Source organism: Camelus bactrianus, chromosome 14, assembly GCF_048773025.1.
Source record: "Camelus bactrianus isolate YW-2024 breed Bactrian camel chromosome 14, ASM4877302v1, whole genome shotgun sequence".
Lineage (NCBI taxonomy): Eukaryota > Metazoa > Chordata > Mammalia > Artiodactyla > Camelidae > Camelus > Camelus bactrianus.
Window position 1 is genome coordinate 20,576,328 of NC_133552.1, and position 17,975 is coordinate 20,594,302.

At 37.2% G+C, this 17,975-nt stretch overlaps 1 protein-coding gene across 11 annotated transcripts in view; it reads right to left on the reverse strand.

The window, feature by feature from the left end:
- The window catches only part of DGKH (diacylglycerol kinase eta), a 160,428-nt gene that overhangs the window by 134,521 nt on the left and 7,932 nt on the right, over positions 1-17,975 (reverse strand). The gene's annotated exons all lie outside the window — the stretch shown is intronic.

Consider the following 17,975-nt stretch of genomic DNA (forward strand, 5'->3'; position numbering starts at 1 on the left):
AGGAAAAAAAGTGTTAAATTCATAATATGGGCAAATTAATGAAGCATCTTTTAGTCTTTTGATTTATCACTGTTTCTCAAGGGGTATGTTAAAGATTTTATTAAATGGGTAAGTGGAAAGTTATAAATATAAGCAACTTAAAAGCACCAACAAGAATGTCTGAACTGTGTCGCCAAGAGAGTGTGAATAAACATTACGGGGAAAGAAAAAGCCCCATTGGGAACTTTTAATTGGATGAAAGTCTCAGTTACAAACCACCAAAAGAAAAACACACACATACACACATTTCTTTAGCTGCTTCCCTTGGATGAACTGTACTGTCACATCTGAATGGCACATTTTTAAGCCAATATTCTATTGCTTACATATTCTCGGAAAAGAGTCATAAATTACTTATGATAAAATAATCAAATTCTCAACATTATATGGTAACACTCTACAGTCACAGAAAATAGAAGCAGAGTTAGAATACAGGCAACTATCATGGTTAACTTAAACATGAACAGTAGTAAGAGTCCTAGAAAATGGGCAATAAAAAAACGATAATGTTTTCTTACAAAACACTCCACTGATATAAATATTATGTCTTTCACCTTCCAGCTTTATGTTGGAGATTGATTTTTCTCTTCTTTCTTCAGGTCATTGTCCAACAATACAGCACAGAAAGTTTTCCATTACAGGTAATAGAAAATAAACGACAATGCAAGCACAGATTACACATCCGGACATACGACACACGGAATTCTTTTTGATGTGTAATAATTGTCTTAGTCCATGTGGGCTGCTATAACAAAATACCATAGACTGAGTGGCTTATAAACAACAGAAATTTCTTTCTCATAGTTCCAGATGCCTAGGAAGTTCAAGGTCTAGGAGCCAGGAGATTCAGTGTCTGGCGAGGGCCAGTTTCCTGGTTGCTAGACAGCTGTCTTTTCACTGTGTCCTCACACAGCAGAAGGGGCAAGGGCCCTCTCTGGGGCCCCATCAATAAAGGCACTAACTCCATTTGTAAGGGCTCCACCCTCACCACCGAACACCTCCCAAAGTCCCACCTCCAGATACCATCACTACAGAGGTTAGGTGTCAATACATGAATTTTGTAGAGACGCAAACATTCAGTCTACAGCAATATTCTTTTAGTCTGTAGGCCAATAAAGAATTGAGCTGTTTTCTTTCCAACACAGCAGTCTGTTACACAGGACACAAACAACACGAACAAGAATTTTTACTAGTCAATTTCTTCAAGCTTATTTTAAGGAGGCTAGACGCTTGGCTTCTTAAAATCACACACTAAATTTTGAGGAATTTATTTATAAAAACCATTTGTACAATATTTACAAACACCATCTGCAATATCCAAAATAAAAAAGGTTATAAGAGGATTATATGCTATGATCCAAAATGGGAAGAGGAATCATACTGAAAGTGGGCTCATAAGAAAAGGAAAAAGCCTACTATTGAATGAGGTTTAAAGCTTAATATATTATACATTGTTTAGAATTGTTCAGGGGATTTAGAGCCTTCAAAAATAAAAATAGGAAGGTTCACTTAGGAGCATAGAAATCAAGGATGGAAATAGCTCACACCGGTGGAACTGAGGTGACAATGAGTTGGTAAAATGTAGACAGCAGCCTGAAAATAGGAAAGAGTAGGAGGGAGCTGCTGAAACAGGTACCAGCAAGTGCTCAGGTGGTAACCAGGTAACGGATGAGCAGCCATCACTGTATGAGGCCGAAGAGGGTCCTTACCTTCACCCTCCTTACATTTCAGTTGGTGGCTGAAATGCAGACATTCATAAGTGACATTTAAGTTGTCTCAACAAGCTGACAGAAGCAAGGGGGATGAGTTGACAGATCTGTTGAGGACCAAATTTCAAAGGGATTTCGGAAAGGTTTGCCAATGAATCAAAGAGAATGACAGTATTTTATTTATAGATTAACAGTGGAGCAAAAAGAATGATGGTGAAATTTGAGCCAAGAACTTATTGCACTTTTAAACTTAGATGTCTTATTTATTGACGTCCTCAGTCCCAAGAGACACACATCATGATCAAGTAAATATTTTAAAGTTCTTTCACTTTGGAACAGTAAGAAACAATGCAGCAACGAAACCACCACAGACTTGCCAGCCTGAAAATGAATATCCTAAATGTACCGCCAAACTGGAGGGGTTATTACACTTTCAAACAGCGCTAATAAATTTAAACACGAATTTATTTAACAAATTGCAGAAATACGACCGAAAGCAGGAAAAAGTGCAAGAGACAGAAACAAACTCTATTTTTCATATGTCATCTCATTTAATCTTCATAACAACCCGAAAAGGTGACTTGAAATTATCTCAATTTTAAAACTAGGAAACTGAGGCTAGAAGATGCTAACTAACATACCTACTATCATACAACTAGTAAGTGTAAGAGGCAGAAAGTTCTACGTGCCCTTAACAACTCAGCACTATCCATCACCATGCATTGCCTCTGATGCTGGGTGTGAAATGAAGCACCAGATATCATTCATTTCCAGAGTGACATACAGGGGAGGGTACAGCTTAGTGGCAGAGTGCTTGCTTAGCATGCAAAAGGTCCTGGGTTCAATCCCCAGTACCTCCATAAAAAAGAAAAGTGACATACACTTCCAAATATTCAATTCTATTTTTCAAAAATTGTTCTGTTAAATTCAGCTATGCTTTTATTAGAAGTAAGTTTTGAGGTCTTATTCAACACTAGAGAGCCACACCTAGACAGTGAACAGCTAAAATGTAGGAGATGTGTTTTATTCATCTTTGAAATTCCAGCACATAAATAGTTCCTGTGTTCAGGATGTTAGGGGATGAGTGGACGGATGAACACTGGACAGTAGCCTGTTTTGAAACATTATCTGGGTCAGGAGATACACAGATGCATTACAGCCTATAAGCCAAGGCAGGGCAAGGATGCGTTTTTTTCCCTTCTATAATATGGATTGTTTCAAGAGTCATCTTAATTGTTATTTTAACTGATCACTGACGTGACAAATATTCCCTTTGCTTATAATTTATTCAAAGGAGAAAGGGAAGATGAAGGTGCTTTTCACAAATGATTTGTTGTGAAATGCCTGAACTTTCATCGTCCTCAGCATAAAGATTTGCGTAAATGTGGTGACCTTACAGAAGATACGAAACTGGAAGAATGAAAGGGTTTAAAAATGGCAAAAAGCATGATGAAGAATTACTTAATATATCTCAGTTACTTTTTAAGAAACACTCATAACCTCTGCGATAATTCTCTATGTCCAAAACACAAAAATGCAAATAAACCAGCATCCTTCAACTGTTAGAGATTTTTCGGCTGTGTACCTTCAAACCACAATGACTACAAGAAAAGAAAACTCTTTAATTCAAAAACACACATTAGATCATAATGAGTATAAACAGAAGTTAGTAAATGTTCTAATTAGTCTTTCCTGTTATATAAAGTCTAACAGAAACACCACGGTAATGTCTATGAGGACCCCTGAAAAAAGTTCCATGAATTCAGTGGACACTAAAAAATAGTGTTTTACGGAAAATGTAACAAAGTAAATACAGCTGAGTACTGGGAGAAAGGGCCAGTATGCAGCTCAGTCTTGCCAGAATGCCATTCTTTCCTGGGGCTTGATTTCTATTACTCACTCAAGACTGAGTTCAATACCACCTCCTCTGGAAGCCTTCCATATCTGCCCAAGAGCGTCTTCTATGGTTGCCTTTGTTATAACATACATCTGTTACCATATTTATTTGCACACATCGTGGTCTCCTCTGCTATAAGAAGGGACTGCATTCTACTCATTTCCTATCCCCAGTACAGAATAAACCCTTAATAAACGGCAAAGAAAAAAAGTATTAATATGCTGCATACCCTGCTATGAAACACTGAGAGTATCAGGCAGGAACTTGGTCTAAAATTAAGTTACTCTTCCTACACAGATATCAAAGAGAAGGACAGTACCACAACAGCCAGAATATATGTAAGAATTTCTCAAAACTAGAACTATTTCCTTATTCGTTCAACAAACACTTCCTAGGCAACTACTATGTGACAGGCAGTGTTCTAAGTGCAGGAGATAGAGCAGGGAAAAAAATAGACAACTATCCTGGTCCCCATGGAGTTTATATTCTAGAGTTAGAAGATGAACAATAGAGAAAATAAATAAATGTACTACAGAGAGTTATCAGATGGTGGTCCGTGCTAAGGGAAAAAGCAAAGAAGGAAAGGAAGTTGGCGTGTGCCAGGTGGGGTGGGGTTTGCAACTCTGGATGGCATTGCCAGAGCATGTCTCACAGACAAGGTGACACCTGAAGCAAGGGGCAGAGTCTTAGATAATTTTTCCTTTGTTTAAAAACTCATTGGTGAAAAACATTATTTTTTTTTAATTGAAGTATAGTCATTTACAATGTGTCAATTTCTGGTGTATAGCACAATGTCCCAGTCATGCATATATATACATATATTAGTTTTCACATTCTTTTTCATTAAAGGTTATTACAAGATACTGAATATAGTTCACTGTGCTATACAGAAGAAATTTGTTTTTTATCTATTTTTATATAGTGGTTAACATTTGCAAATCCCAAACTCTCAAGTTTATCCTTCCCCATCCCCTTTCTGCCGGTAACCATAAGGTTGTTCACTAAGTCTGCAAATTTGTTTCTAAAAAACATTATGTTCTATAAGGGATTGATTATAAATAAAACTCCAATAGACGTTACCCTATCCGGGATTTCATAATGAGATTTCACAATCTAGTATGTTTGGAAACTGTTTAAAAACAGAACTAATGGGATGCCATTGTCTGATGACAATGGGCAAATCTATGTTGCTCTGCAGAGTAAACATTCTTTTTTTCTTGATCATCACCGAGTAAAGTTTGTTTCGGATGCTGATTTCACTTTAAACATCAAACTTGGTACGGTACATTGTTTATATTTCTTTAATATTAATACAATAACAGACCTCTATTAAGTACCAATTATGGTCCAGCCACTGTTCTAGACATTTCTATCATCTCATTTAAACACTCACAACAACTCTATGAGGTAGGTACTATTATTACGCCGATTTTAATGAGACTGGTTGAGAGACATTGTCACTTTCTCAAAGTTACTTAGACAGTATGTCAGACAAATGGGATTCAAGACCAGGCTTTTCTCAAAAAACAAAGTCCATGTCCTTAATCACAACTCTCTACTGTCTCAAAGGAGCAGTTAGGTTATATAGTATTCCAATATACCTGCGTATTAAGTGTTCAGATATAAACTTAATACAGAAAGAGACCTCATAACAAAAATTTTTCTTAATTTCAGACATTAAGTAACATGAACTCCCAGAAGCAAAATACAGCCCCTATTTTCAAAGACCACCTCAGGTATCTATTACATAAACACAGTGAGTAATGATCCCAGAAGGGTCATTATGATAGGGAAAAGGAAATAAAATACAACTGATTAAAAAACAAAAGTAAACTGCATGGTTCTGTCTCTAAGAAGATCTCTGGTCTCAGAGTTGTTCCTTTTAAATTAAACCAACATAGAAGTGAGAAATGTATTATTGATTGCTAGATCAATTGCAGCAACAATTAATAATTAAACCAAAGATTAAGAATTAATATAAAGTGTTGGTGTCAACACTCACAATGATATCTGTTATTTCAAGCTTTCCGGGATAAAATCCATTTTTCTATGACATGAACAGATTATCTCAAAGTCAAATATGTGTTTGGTGTAGAGAAAAATGGGTCCTCTTAATGAAATGAGTAATTCTGTGTTCTAATCTTCAAAAAATTTTCAACTGTGTTGAAAATAAAAACATAAACTACTTCCTCTTCTGACAGAACAGATATTTTGGTATACAACTCTGATTTGATGGTCTCTGAAGTGATGGGTTTCAACTCAAAAACTGGTTTAGCTTTCACGAATAATAAAAAGTATTTTAAAATCTCTCATAACTATTTTCTCATAAAGAAAAAAAATGAGGAACTCAACAGAATTAAGGTTTTTAATAGGTGCTTTCTTGTAGAATCATTTCCTAAACTGGATCCCATAAAATATTTTAGTTTTCTTTGAAAAGCATAGACATTAATGATATTTTCCCTTTAAAATAGTTTAACATATGGTTGATTCTTATTATTTGCAATAATAATGCTCTACAAAGTCACTACAGGAGCAACGGAAGACCTCAAATAGCCAATGCAATCTTGAGAAAGAAGAACAACACTGGAGGCATCATGTTCCCTGATTTCAAACTATATTACAAAGCTACACGAATCAAAACAGTGTTGTATTTACATAAAAACAGACCTACAGATCAATGGAACAAAACAGAGAGCCCAGAAATAAACCCACGCATATAAGGTCACTTAATTTACAACAAGATAGCCAAGAATATAAAATGAGGGAAGGACAGTCTCCTCAATAAATGATGTTGGAAAAACTGGACAGCCACATGCAAAAGAATGAAACTGGACTACTATCTTACACCATACACAAAAATTAACTTGAAATGATTTAAGACTTGAATGTAAGACCTGAAACATAAAACTCCTTGAAGAAAACATAGGCGGTAAGCTCCTTGATGCTGGTCTTGGCAATGATTTTTTGTGTTGGACATGAAAAGCAAAGGCAACAAAAGCAAAAATAAACAAGTGGGACTACATTAAACCATAAAGTTTCTGCAGAGTAAAAGAAATAATCAACAAATGAAAAGGCAACCTGCAGAATGGGAGAAAACATTTTCAAAGCATATATATAATAAGGAGTTAATATTCAAAATATATAGAGAATTCATACAACTCAATAGCCAAAGACATACAGATGGCCAACAAGTATATGAAAAAGTGCTCAACATCATTAATCATCAGGAAAATGCAAATGAAAACCACAATGAATCTCAGTGTTCACAGCAGCATTATTTATAATGCCAAGATGTGGAAGCAACCTAAGTGTCCATCAACAGATGAATGGATAAACAAGATATGGTATATATATACACATATACACATATATATATACACCCCCTTACCCACAAAGAATTGAATACAACTCAGCCATAAAAAGAATGACATGGAAAACAAACTCATGATTACCAATGGGGAAAGCAGGAGGAGGGATAAATTGGGAGTTTGGGTTTAAAAGATACACACTGCTATACATAAAATAGATAAACAACAAGGACCTACTGTATAACACAGGGAATTATATTCAATATATTGTAATAACCTATAATGGAAAAAATCTGAAAAAGAATATATATACAATAACTGAATCACTTCGCTGTATACCGAAACACTGTAAATCAACTATACTTAAAATAAATAAATAAATTAATTAATTAATTAATTAAGAGGAGGCATTCCAGGTAGATGGAATTTTAGATGTGCAAATACTTGGAGGTATGACAAACTTTACTTCTTCTACAGAGAAGAGTTGGCTTGACTAGCCATAGGATGACAGTGACAGACTGGAGACCACAGTATAGACTCTCCTGGTGTGCTCTGACACCAGATAGCTGCATGGCTTAACATCACTTCATTCAGATCTCTGTCCAAATATTACCTCATCAAAGACAGTCCTTCCTGGACCAACTCACCCAAAATACTTTACACACACATATATACACACGTCGCTCCATTTCTCCCTCTCTGTCCTATTTTACTTTCTTTCATTATGCTTATGAACATCTGACATATATTTGCTTATATGTTTATTAATTTCTTCCTCAATAGATTATGAGCAAGGTTTTTTTGTTGTTGTCGTTATTTTGCCATTTCAGCATCTACGATAGTACTCAGTACATACTCATTACATGAGTAGAAAGGTAGTTGAGCATTAAATTGAGAAAGATCTGCTAAGCCAAGTTAAGAAATTTAGACTTTACCCCACTAGTAATGGGTAATGTCTAAGAGTTTATGCAAAATGCATTATGATCATACTTTTCTTTCGTAAAGACAGCTCTGGCAGAGAAGTAGTAGAGAATGGACCAGAGAGGAAATTCAGGACAAAAATCCAAATGCCGAATTATAAAGGTTAAGTGAAGGTTAGGGAAACGGTAATAGAAATGGGAAGGAAGGGATGAATTCACGACAGATACAGACAGTAGACAAAGGGACAGTGTATATGTCATAATAGTGAAATCAGGCAAAAGGGATTGCGTCTGCTTAGTACACTGCTATTTCCCCTGGCCCCAGCACTCAGCCTAGCCATGGTAGGTACTGAATGCATATATGTTGAAAGCAAATAAATTAATGAAGATGATTAGCAAGATAAAAAAAAAATCAAAGTTAACTACAAGGCAAATCCTTCCACAAGATACAAAAATAGTGGGGCAAAATTTGGCCGGGGTGGGGAAACTGTATATTTAATCTGTTCAGTGTGGAAATATTGAAGTTGAGACAGTTTTGGGACCCACTGTTGTAAATGTCTAGTAGGCAAAGAAATATTGGTCCAGATCTCAGGACAGAGGACAGGCTAGGAAGACTGGTGTAGCTGGTGGTCAAAGCCTAATCTAATCCATCAGATCAACCAAGGAAGAGCAAACAGAGTTAGAATGAGAATCCTAGGAAACACACACATTCAGCATCAGCAAAAGGCATCAGGGACAAAGACTGAGAAGCAGTAGAAAGCTATAAGAAAGATTAGAGAAATTAAACCTTGAAAGCTAAAGGGGATGGTGTGAAGGGGAAAAAATGGTCAACCGTGTCAAAATTGCAAGAAATACAGTGGAGAGAAAACTAAAAAGAGATCACTGGATGTTAGCAATTAGATCATTAGTGACCTTTGCAAAAGAAGTTTTCATGAAGTGGTGGGGGCAGAAGCCAGATTGTGTGGACTGAGGAGGAACTGAAGAAGGGGAGATAGGGCTGTTGTAAGGGCGATCAGCTCAGGGTAAAGCAGACTTGGCCACGGACGCACCTAACAGCCTACCTGGTCAATTACCTCCACCACCACCTCCAAGAGGCCATTTTTTTCTTAACAAAGTATTTTTTCATAAGACACTTGTCGTATATCCTACTTTAGAAACAAGGTTGGCCCTAACTAAAATCATCAAGTGAGCCCACCTTCACTGCTCCTGCAGTAAGGGTTTTCCTGTGACCAGAGGGCCCTTCATGGTAGCAAAGACTATTTTTCAAATTATAAAATAATGATCTATAAAAATACAACAGTTTTAAGTCTTTTAAACCATCAACAAAGGACTGATTAAAATATTTAGAAGGCACACATATCAGGAATAATTGCGTTATCAGGATTTTAAACCAGTTTTTAAAGGTAATTATAATAATCAGGGCAACAAAAGCATATGGTGTATTTCTTTAATTCTCATCACTTATCTATGAGGTAGGAATCACGATACCCATTTTGAAAGTAAGAAATCTGAAGTTCAGAGAGATGAAATGTATTTGGTCAGGGTATGTTAACTGTTGTAGCAAATGATGCCCAAATCTCAGGGGCTTAACACAATAAAGGTCCATTTCCCTTTTAGGTCACAATCCAACTTGGCCAATGAGGTTTAGGAGCAGGAGCACAGAGGCTGTGCTCCATGAAGTTGGGGATCCAAGCTCCTTCCCCCGGATCATCTACATCTATCTGGCAGGGAACGGATGCGAAAAAGCATGGTGAGTCCCACCAATGGCTTTAGAGGCCAAGTGACAAACATATCTCCCACTCATATTCCACTGGCCCGAACTCGGTTACGTAGCCCCAGCGAAGTGAAGTCTAACAGTGGGCCGGGAAGACAGCGGACACACGGGTATTGAGGAGCACAGCATTCTCTGCCATATTATGTAATGTGGCAAAGGTCGCCTAATTGTACATAAAAGAGCTGTGATGCAAACCCCATACTCCCAACTGCTCCAAGGAACCTGGCTTTTCTCTGGGGCTTCTCCTTTCATTGCATTGACTCCACCTCTAATTTTAACTTTTCTCCAAATGACAACAACGGATGGTTACAGTGTGTGTTCGTGTGTGCATTTTTTCCATCTATCTTTCATTGTCTGTCTTGCCATTCCCCTTTATAGATCAATAGTTTTAGTCTTCGAAGGGCATACATGTGGACATAAAATTTGGGGAGCCTTCTGCAGCCCATCCATCCTACGGAATGCATGAATCCCAGGCCAAGAATTCTTCTCTACACTATCCTGCTGTTGACACTGTTAACTTACTTCCAACTTTCTGCCTGCTTCCATTTACTCCCCACCTCCAACCTCAGCCCCACTGACCCCTTCCTTGTCTTTGTAGCCACTGTTCCTTCTGCCTAGACTGCTTCCCTGTCCGCCCTTCTCCCTGCCCCCAAAGGTCTGCACAGCTCACTTGCTCAAGGTCAATGCTCAGAAGTCACCTTCTCAGGAACACCTTCCCCTTCCCACCCCACCCCCACTCCTATTCATGCTTTTTTTTCCTCTATGGCATGTCTTGCCTTCTAATAAACTCTGCATTTTACACATTTATAAGTTTATAAATTCTCCCTGCATTAAAATGTGCGCTCCATGGGTGCTGAGGTTTTCGTCTATTTTGGTTCTGTTTACTGGTCTATGTCTGACACCTATGACAATGCTTCAACCCCACAAATCTCTTTTTGAAAGAATTGAGGGGCAACAAAGGAGTGAGAAAGAGAAGGGGCACACAGGTAGATGTGCAGTGCTGAAAATGTTCTGGTTCCAAAGCTGGTTCCCAGATGCTCATTTGACCATCATGCTTCACAAATCAGAGACAGTAAACATTCATATATATATATAAAATATAAGATAATTTTAAAATGCTAAAACTCAAAACAGTACACCTGCTCAGGCAGCTTTTCTGATCTAACTAAAATAGTTGGAGAAAATCGGGCCCTAAAAATTTCATTTTCATTCCTCAGTTAGTTAAAAATATATTTTACCCATATTTTTTTCCTCAACTACGCCTTAATGGGCCAAATGGAAAAGTACTTATATCATTTCTTTTACCGCCATATCATGACCTTTTAAAAAAAGCATCTTGAAACTAAACTGAAACTAACAGTTTTCTCTGAAAACTTATTTGAAGAGTTAGCTACCTATGGGCATTTCCTCTAAATTAGTCCTTCTCAAGATGTTTTCAGAGTGATTCCATGATTTGGCCAACAGTAATGAAAATTAATGTAAATTTCGGCTAAAATTTTTTTATTCCAAAATTCACTCTTCGAACATATACTCTTAAACGTGTCACTAAAAATATGGGATTCAAGTGCAAAAAGGCATTAGGAGATATGCTCACAGATCAAGCAAATTAATACAGGGCAAGGCAGGGAGGAGGAGTGAAGGGAGGGGAGGGGACAGGACAGGGGAATTAAGGGGAGAGGAGGCGGAGAGCAGGGAGTGGGAAGGCAGACAGAGGGACAAGGCAGAGATGGTCCGGGACTTCCACACTTGTGTGCTATAGATGTCGAGTTTCAAAACCCAAGAAGCTTATGGGACTTGAGAGAAGGCATTTGGAAGCCATCCACTGTTTCCCTGGTGCCAAAGCATAATGGCCCAGTAATTCAAGTCCTGCTTTTGAGTTCCAGCCCTGCCATTTACTCAGCAGATATTCAAACTCGGTCTGTTTTATCACTTGCAAAATTCAAATTGTTTTAAGCAACTGTTAAATGAGATCATGTGTAGAAGACTGCTCTGTAAACAAGAAAATGCTAAGTAGAAATGTTTTTTTTAAATGTCTGACCTAAATGCCCCAAGCTAATCTAAAAAAGCTTTATTATACTAAGTTACACTATGGTGATTTGAAAACGTCCTGGTATTCAAATGGCACAGTGAGAAGGTTAGAGATTCCAGCTCCACACATGACCAAATTAAATATATTTCCTTGGTATAAAATAAGAGACTAACAAAGTTTTCCAAATATCCTTCTAACAAAAAGTGAGGATGGGGGGGAGGGGGCGATTATGCTACCTATGTTCATTTGGAAAACATAAATGACAATCTAAAATAACGATGTACTTCGAATCTTAAATTAAGGCTGTTATCAACAGTGGTTATTGACCATTTTAAGCCATTTAACCAAATAAAAAATACAAATGTGTTTCAAATAACTAAACATTCACAGAGAAAAACATGCCATAGCCAACAAAACCAACTTAATTTGCCAAGGGAAAATGTAATGGACCAACATGTTATGGTCTTTTTTCAAAGGTCTATTCTTAGACATAAAACAAACTCTCTTTAATTAAAACCTTTGCTTATAAACACATTTCCTGAGCAAGTAAAGCCTAACAAATCCAATATGGGTGAAACACTGTCCCCTGGAAACAGAAAGGAGCCCCGAGTCATTTACAATAGTAGTTTCATATAACCTTTCATCACTCGCACCACAATAGCAAACATGCAACCTTAGACCGAGTGAAAGCTTTCTAAATTTAGATCCCTTCAAATAATGCATCTGAAGTTGTATGTAAAGGTTTAGTAAATTATTTATTATGTCTCTTATCTTTAATAATAGGATATCATGTTTAACTTGTAATCAAAATGGAAAGAAAGCTGTTATACCATATATTACTGTACCAAGACTCAGAGTTTCCAGTCTATATTTAGTTCACATTAAAATGGAAGCAAAGACGCAAACCAAGCTAAAAATAAAATGTTCTACAAAGATGAGATTTCTAAATGGATTGAAATCTAGCTTTATTTGGTCCCTTAAATGCCGACGGCATGTGGCGGCACCTTAACTTCGCAATGCTTAGCAAATCATTTTCCTTCACCTGGAACGGGGATCAGAAAACTGTGGCCCACAAGTTGAATCCATGGACCATATGCGTCCAGCACCTGACTGTGTGCAGTCCACAAGCTACAGAGGTTTCTACATGTTTTTAAACGCCTTTTTTAAAAAAAGAAGAAGGATATTTTTTAACACAGGAGAATTTTATGAATCAAATGTGAATATCTTTAAATAAAATTTTATTGGAAAACAGCCACATTTATACCACATATAGATACATACCACCCATATACCACACTACAGTCAAGGCACTTAAGTATTGTCTGTAGCTGCTTTTACTTTATGACAGCAGAGCTGAGTAATTCTGACACAGACTTTACGGGCCACAAAGCTTAAAATATTTATTACCTGGCCCTGCTCATCACTTACCAAAATGTAAAAATTCTTACTTGCTTCTCATATCATGTTGAGTTTCTTGAACAACAGACCTGTCAATACAACTTTATCCACAGTTCTTAACAATCTTCTGGCCATGTGTCTGTCTCCCATCCTATTTGGATCATTATCCAAGTCAATGTTTCCATGCAGAACTGTGGCTAAAGGTTTAAGGTGATATCTTCCAATCTATTCCTTTCTGTTTTAAACACTAGATGGAAACCATCATGACCTACCAATGGGCTGCCACCTACAATTTGAAAAACACTGAGCAAATCTTCCCTAATCTATCTACTCTACCGAAGGTTTATGGTGAAAGATAATGCTTTAACTGCACAAATTGCATCTCATAAAGCAGTGAAAAATACAAATTAATATTTTTATATTGACTATGCCTTACCATAAAGGTATAAGAGTTTAGTGATACATACTTCACGTTAAAGCAAAACCAAGGTACTAATTGAAGAATGTGGTGATTACTTTTTTTCTTAATGGCCTTAAAGAGATGTCGTAGTCCACATATAATGTTGCAAAGTTCTGAATATCATTTTTGTGTGTTGGGGGGGGCAGTAATTAGGTTTATTTATTTATTTATTTTTTAGAGGAGGTACTGGGGTTTGAACCTAGGACCTTGTGCATGCTAACTAAGCATGCCCTCTACCACTGAGCTATACTCTCCCCCTCTGAATATCTTTCCAGTGTTTAGGCATGTCTTACTTAAATTTAGAGACTCATTTATGATTAAAATTAAATGTAAGAAGACATATAAATGTCAAAAAAAAATAAATGCAAGCATAATATACCTAATTAGGAGGTACTTTTGACATATGAAGCTTCAAGACCTGAGCCACGATGAGTCAATGGCAGAAAAAGTCATTGAGAAGGTTTCCATTTGTTTGTACTGTTTGGCTTATGACAACTGAACAATCCTAGTCTATCAGCCTGATCGAGGTTCCTCCGGCCATTCCCTGAAAAGTGAAAGACATCAGTCTTCATGGGCCAACAGAAAGCAACCAAAGGGTCTCTCACAGTCATGTTCAAAACCAAGCTGGTCTGAGCTGGTGTTAGTATTGTTTCAGAATGTCTCCTTCCCAGTAAATCCCCATGAAATTCTCTACAGTAGTAAATCTGAATGCAAAACCCACCTCCTCCCTGAGAACAGTACTAAGAAATGAGGGCTAACAGTCATGAGGAGAGGGGGAAGGGGACATGTGATGAGGTGCAGCTCCCTTTGGCTTCCCCATATCAGCACTATTTCAACTTTTGTATATAGTGATTCTTTTTCCCTTTGGGGAAACAGAGGCAGCCATAAAAATGATCTAGGGTTTAGCACCCAGGAAAGGACAAAGAAACTGGAGGAGGAAATGGGCAATGAAGGGGGAACAAAGAGCACACAATATGAGGATGCCAGGAGGGTACTAAAATGTGCGTGAGGATTTGATTAAACCACGCTAATTTAAAGAGCATGCCAGTCTTCATTATTCTTTACTTAAAAAGTCATCATAGACCCTTGCAAAAAAGGCTGAGGTTAGTGTTGCTTAAAATAGCCCATATTTCCTTTCACACAAAGCTGCTTAATTAAATGATGATATAACATGTTAGGCTGAACCACATGAAATTCCCCCATATTCGACCATTTTTTTTCCCAGCTTTATTGAGGCTTAAGTGACAAATAAAATTGTATCTACTTAAAGTAAAAATAAATCTAGCGATGATTTGCTAGACATATACATTCTGAAATGATTATGACAATTAAGTTAATTAACATATCCATCACCTCACAGTTACTTGGTGTATGTGTGTGTGTGTGTGTGTGGTGAGAATGCTTAAGGTCTATTCTCTAAGTAAATTTCAAGCTCACAACACAGTATTATTAACTACAGTCACTATGCTGTATATTAAATCCCCAGAATATATTCATCTTATAATTGATGGTCTTTTCGCTTTGACCAACTTCTCCCCATTTCCCCCACCTACCAGCCCTACTCTCGACCGTTCTGAGCTACTGACAGAGCAACTTCACTGAGTTCAATCTAATATAATGGAATACTCTGCCATCATTAGAAAAAATGAGATAGCTGTATACAAGCATTAGGGAAATGCTCTCCATATTATACCTCCAAACAAACATGACACAATGTATAGAGAATGTTCCTGTTACTATTTTTTAAATACTACATATTTAAGTATATACATATTCTTATATGTGCATAGAAAGCACACAAAGAAATGCCAACAATTGCCTCTGAGACAGAGAATACAAGGTCTAGGGTGAGAAGGAGGTTAGTTTTCAGTGGAGACCCTCCCATCACAGAATATCCTCTCACATCGTTTGTAGGGCTTACTGTATGCACATCTGACTTTTTCAATTAAGAAAAGCCTGTATATTTTTCAAATGCCACAATTAACTTAAGGTGCTTTACTAACATACAAATTACTTAAAACATTAACCAGTATTCACAACAAAGGACACTTCAAATAAGGTAGTTACTTAAGTTTGTGGCTGTTTGTCACTCCAAACCTGAATTAGACACCAAACAGCTTTATGATCCTAAGGATCTTAAAGGAAACTAAGTAAGTACTATGTTTTAACAATAATACCCATATAGGTGAAGTAAGTATGTAACAGATACATGCAGTCATTCATTTAAGAAATATTTATGACCTCTACGTGTAACTTGCCCTGCTGTCAGTGTCCAGTGTGTTCATGCAGAAATGCTTTCCAAAGAGAGAGCCTATGTATGCAGACATACACAAGCCTGCGGATATGTGCATGTAACTATGTGTGTGTGTGCCACACACACCATCTCTATCTACTACACAAGCAGGATTAAAGATGTCACCTGTAATCACAACTCATCAGACCTAGAGGTCCCTCCCTGGAGCTTCAGGATGTATAAGCAAAACCTGCCCCAGCTGTCTTTTTAAAAAATGTTTTATTTATTTTTTTATTATTGCATTATTTGCTTTATTTGGGGAGGAGGTAATTAGACATTACTTTTAGAAGAGGGACTGGGCACTGAACCCAGGGCCTCCTGCATGCTAAGCATGCGCTCTACCACTTGAGCTATACCCTCCCCCCTCAGCTGTCTTAGAAATGACTATGCCTTGGGCTCATCCTGAGGCCTCCTTTTCCTCCAGGCTCCCCCATCTTACACACTTGTGGAAGGGATCAAAAGAATGTCTGTCCTTTTCTAAAGATCTTTTCTCTTAACTCTTATCTGAATCGTAAGTGAAGATTGGAAACCAACAGTTAAATTTAGCAGTTCTCATTCTAAGAATTCCTCCTACTGCCCTTGGCCTCATCCCTGAGAATCAGTATATGTGACGAGGTGTAAGCGATGAGATCTGTAGCAGATATGAACAGTCTGGTTTTGGAGGATGGGGCAGGCAGGGAGGTGGAGGCCGATAGGTTTCAGCCATCTTAGGCCCTGATCTCAGATGTTCATACGTAATGTGATGAACTTATATGCACTAGAGAAAAGGCATTGTATAAAAGCTGGTATAAAAGGCAGAATTTCTGAAATTCAATATATCTTTGGAAACTTAAGGAACATTTCATGTAATGATCACTAATTATCTAATCATGGCAAAACATTATGTGCTAAATATTTTTGTTAGAAAGTTAAATGGAAAACCAACCATAATCGTGCTTTTTGAATTTACTCTAGTGTCAATATACATGCTTTGCCCCCAAACCATAGATAATATCAAACTTAAAGAGTATAATTGTAGCTATTCCCATGAGTTCAAGAAACCTACAAATTTCAGCTTTACTCTCAACAAATTTGCTGTTTGACTTTACTCAATTCAAATTAGAGTTATTCTAAATTTTCTTCCAAACAGTATAAATTTACTGGTCAGTCTCAATGTAAGTATGCATGGAATTTTAACCATTTCATTTGAATATATACAAATACTACTTTTAAAAAACCTATCATTTTGCCCATTATTAACACTGTTGTGTGCACTTTTTTTAAATTAAGATTTCCGATGTCAAAAGCACTCACTGCTAGTAAAATCCCTATCTTGTTTAGCCTTAATTTTCAAAAAATACATTAAACCTCATATTCTTAATTTACCACAAATCCTATTAAATTAAAAAATATCACCATTAAAAGGAGTTACAAAGTGCATGCTTAAAATGATGCAATTTTTGACTCTGCTAAGTGCAGCTTGTTAACAGCTGTGCAAGTGCTTACACATTTGTTTTAGAAAATGAGGCAGGTGAATATAAACATAAATCCATAAACATACAGTAAAAGTTCTATTTTCATATAGGGATCCATTAACCTTAGAAAACAAATTCTCATAAAAATAGGTATAGAATGAATTAAGTTTTGCAAACGTATTTTTAAAGAGCACACAAATCCAATGGTTTAATTGGTTCCCTTTTCAATTCCTCTTTAAAGTCCCCCCGTGATAACTGACTCCTCGAGTGATCATTTCTGAAGTATGATGAAAATCAGAGTGTATGAATAACCCTTCAGTCGTAAGCATTTGCGAAATAGATATAGACATAGATATAGACATAGATATATAGATTCACGATCAAATTAAAACTCAACTTGGAGCCCTCACAGGTCAGCAGTACCCGCTACACAAACAAGAGTAGCACCGCATACTAATCTCCATATAACACAAAGAGGTCACTTTTCATTATTAAAAATAACCATGCGTGTGTTGATAAGGTCTGAACTCTGCACTTAGCGGGAACCTAGGAGGAACTTAGGGAACCTGGATCTGCCGTTTTTCGCGCCCCGCTGGGTGCAGCTAACCGCATCATTTACCACTGGCGTCGCCCAGCGGCTTCTGCCTTCCAAAGGGCAGCAATGGGGCTCAGAGGCTGTCGGGTGTCACCTCCC